Consider the following 4,259-nt stretch of genomic DNA (forward strand, 5'->3'; position numbering starts at 1 on the left):
AATGTACTACTTCAAGTATTCAGATTATGAGAAAATGCATATAGATTGTCTCACAATACCAAGGCACGTGGGTGGCTCAGCCAGTTGAGCGTCTGACTCTTGGTTTTGGCTCAGGTCGTGGTCTCAGGGTCAGGGGACTGGGCTCTCAGTGGGGAGTCTGCTTGAGATTCTCTCCCTCTCCCTCTGCCGCTTCCCACCCCCTTCCCACCTCCATTTGCGTGCATGCACATGCTCGCTTGCTCCCTCTCTCAGGTAAATAAGTGAATCTTAAAAAAAAAAGTCTCACAATACCAGACATATACTATGGCTTTTCTAATTCTAAGAGATTTGCATAATTTCACAGAGCGGTAATTACAAAGTAAAACACTGAATAGAAGTTTAAGTTGTACCAAAGGAACAGTAACTAGGAAAAAAAATCCCCAATGACTTTGAACGTAAAAGAGTCATTAAATTACTTAATTAACTGTTATTTATTAACCTTATTTAAATGTATTTGTTTATTAACCTTCATTTATTTATTAACCTTACTTGAATTAATTTTTGTTCTTTATTGTTAGCTACCGTGGCCCTTACTTAGTCAGACATTTGTAAACTAGCAACAAAAAAAGATGAATAGAAATCTAGGAACTGAAGAAGAAAACTGCTGACCCAAACTAAATAAATTTCCTTGACCATGTCCATGATAGTCAGAATCATGCCAAAGAGTTCTCCTTAGATTATAATTCTCTAAGCATACACTGTATATTGCAGAAATTATCTGGTGTTCTCAACAGAACAATCAAGAAATACCACAGAGCAGAACAAGTGGTATCCTGAAACTCCACAAAGATTTTGCAGCAACCCCTCTAAATTATAGTACAGATATAAAGAACTTTAATAAATTGTTGACCAAAGAAACTTCCTACAAACATTTTACAAGGCAACACTAGACAGAAATATATGTCTTAAAATTTTCCAAGAAAGAACCCGCACAATTTAGTCCCTTGAAATTTATCATTCTCCTTCATTGAGAACTTCTCTTTTCAAAAACCTGGGCACTAACTGCTTAAGGAAAGTGTCTTTTTTTTTAAGATTTTATTTATTTATTTGACAGAGAGAGAGAGCGAGAGAGGGAACACAAGCAGGAGGAGTGGGAGAGGGAGAAGCAGGCTTCCTGCTGAGCAGGGAGCCCAAAGCGGGGCTGGATCCCAGGACCTCAGGATCATGACCTGAGCCGAAGGCAGACGCTTAACGACTGAGCTACCCAGGGGCCCCGGAAAGTTAGTGTCTTAATAATACATAGTATCCTCCCCAATAACAAACAAAATAGAAGCACTAAATATAAATTTGATTCTAGCTCATTCACAAGTTCTGGTTTTTCCTCCAAGTTCTTTATTATCCAATCAAGACAGTTCAAATATACTTACTTAAATTTAGACATTGTAACTTCTGTTAACCACTGAACAGTTTACTATTACATAGTTAAAATACCAACATATTTTAAGTCTGCAGTCTTTAATACAAGTTAAGGCAATCATGTAACACTGTGTGCAAATTACAGCAAATATCACATTGAAGTTTATTTCCTACTTACATTCTACAAACATCTCTAATTCACAGAGTTTCACTAATTTTATAATTTCCCCAATGAGAGATGTGAAGGCTACAGAAAACTGAAAATGTGCCTTATAACTTCAGTAAATTTTATGAACCTCAACCATCATAAAGATCATGGAAACATGTACCAAATTAAATAAATGGCGTTTGTGACATTAAAAGTGAGATTTTCCTTCCAAAGTGACCAAAACCACTTTTTAATATTCAACAAAAAATCGGAATTGCAGGGTTTCATGTGTATGTTTTTAAATGTCAGGGTGGTATGATCTTCTTTGGATGTATGGCTGTTGAAAGCTGAGTTGTACAAAAGAAATTTTTAGAGAACAGAGGCTTTTCTTTACATATTTATTCCCAGAGCCTGCCCTTCATCTCATTTTGGCTTTCCACATTGATCCAATTGTAGCACTTCCTGGAGGGAGCTATGTTCTAATCAGCAACATCAGGAAGAGAATTGGACAAAGCAAAATGAGAAAATGCAGATCTTCTCATGTCATGTCTCTTTGAAAACAGGGAATACTTTCTAAGTTATCAGGCAATAGAAGCCACAATTTAACTTTTAATAATTTTTACTTGTGATGTACATGAACAGGAAACATGGAATGAGTCCTTCATCTATTCAATAGGTGCACGATTTCTATTGAGGTGAATACCTTGTAGCAGAATTTTACTTTGTTCCCTGCCCCATATAGTTGTGCTGACCTTCAAACCTCATTAGTAGGCTATTCAGTAAATCTCCACCGAATGGTGAATCAGAGAAGAAACAATCTAGAAACCCTAAATTACCTAATATTACTTCCCGTTAAGAATTTTCTCTTTACAGTTGCTGGAAAGCTACGGAGTTAAAGCTGCCGTGCCAACTCCCCAAAGATAATGGTTTGGACTCCTAATTGAAACGGCTGCAATCCTCTTGGACTGCCAAAAAGGAAGGAATCAATCATTTCAAGAGAACTCGGACTACATATCGTCACCTCTCCAAAGCCAGAAAACAAAACATTTTACACGCTAGCACTGCCTGGACACTTGGGCCAAGGATGGCTCCAGGAGCTGACAAATCCACGCCTATTCCTGCTTCTCGGTTGGGGGCGCTTGGGCGACGGGAGGGCGAGGCAGCTTGAAATAGACCTTGACTGAGTCGTAGATGAACCACTGCAGCGCAGTCACGGTGCCGATCATGATGATGCGGGCGAACAGGCCCTTCCACACGCCTGCAAAGCCCAGTCTGTGGAGCACTCCGAAGGCCGTACTGCCCTTCTCCTTGTTCAAAACGGACACGACGGCGCAGAAGATGCCGGCGATGTAGCCGGCCACGAAGGTGACGGCCAGCTGCTCGGCCTTGGTGCGCTGGCGCTGGGCCTCGGGGACGACGTACTCGTAGAGGGCCTCCACGGTGCGCTCGAAGCAGGCGAACTTCATCATGGTGTAGGGGACCTGCCGCATCCACAGCGGCGCCACGCCCTTGGAGAAGGCCCACGCGCCCTCCTCGCCGTACATCCGCGGGGCGGCGGCGCGCAGCGTGCGGGCGAAGCCGGGCTGCGTCTGGATGCGCACCTTCACTGCCTCCATGGGCGCCAGCGCCACGTCGGCGAAGAGCTCGGCGCTGGCCGACGCACCCAGGTACAGGCTGGTTCTCCGCTCGTCCGCCTTCTCCGGGCCCAGGAGCTCCGTGCAGCGGATCCTGAAGACCTCGCAGAGGCCGAACTTGCACAGGCCCTGCAGGGAGTAGCCCAGGAGGGTCGGGGCCCAGCCTCGGGCCAGGCCGCGCAGCCCGTCGTCGCGCACCGTCACGCCGAAGCCGCTGACGATGCCCCTGTACTTGCCGGGGTCCACCTGCATGCGGCACTTGACCAGGTCCAGGGCCACGGTGGCCGTGGGCGTCAGCCCGCAGCTCAGCATGCCGCCCGGGCTGCACAGCAGCAGGTACCTCGTGGAGCCATACTCGTAGCTCTGCTCCTCCTCCGCTGCCGCCGCTGCCGCCCACGGCCTGCCCGGGACGGGGCCCGCGCTTCTCGCCTGCCGGGCCCGGTAACCGCCAGCGTCACGCATGACCGCGCCGCGTCCGGTCCCACACTTCCCGCGCCCGAGCTCTTCCCTCGCGGGGGCCGCAGGGCAGGTGCACGTGCGTCGTGAGCTTCCCCCGCGCGCCCGCGAACCCAACGGTCGAGGTGAGCCCCAGGCGCAGTCGGTGTCCGCAGGGCTTCTGCCCGAACTTGATGCGCGCCTGCGCAGGCGCTACCGGCCCGCTGAGGCCCGCTCCCAGGAGGTCGAGGAGGAGTATCCCCCCGCCCTTCACGTCCAGGACCGCCCTCCATCCCTCCATCCCTCCCTCACACCTGTGGCCCTCACACCTCCAGCGCTTCCTGTCAGCCCTCCTCAGCCAATGGGCAGTGGTCCCTAGGTCTCACCTTGAGCCGTAGGTAGGGCTTTGCCTGCCCAGGTGGCTTTTGTCTAGCTCAGCTGCCTAGTCCTCTACAAAGACGCTAAAGAAATAAATCAACAAGTACAAACAGGAGTACACACAGGAATAGGCGAGCAAGTAGATAAGGAGTTGGTCGAGGGGGCCAAGAGTCGCCATGCACTGTTGCCTTCCTGAGGGGCCTTTCTGGAGTCCTCACCTAACTGTGCCCACTTAGGACAATGGCCGTCTCCATGACAACAGAGTGTTC

At 48.5% G+C, this 4,259-nt stretch overlaps 1 pseudogene; it reads right to left on the reverse strand.

Moving 5' to 3' along the window:
* Positions 1 to 1,292: 1,292 nt before the first annotated feature.
* LOC102726602 (solute carrier family 25 member 3 pseudogene) lies at positions 1,293 to 3,867 on the reverse strand (annotated as a pseudogene).
* Between the last annotated feature and the right edge of the window lie 392 nt (positions 3,868 to 4,259).

The sequence above is a fragment of the Leptonychotes weddellii genome, chromosome 4 (genome assembly GCF_054177405.1).
Source record: "Leptonychotes weddellii isolate Sample4059 chromosome 4, ASM5417740v2, whole genome shotgun sequence".
Lineage (NCBI taxonomy): Eukaryota > Metazoa > Chordata > Mammalia > Carnivora > Phocidae > Leptonychotes > Leptonychotes weddellii.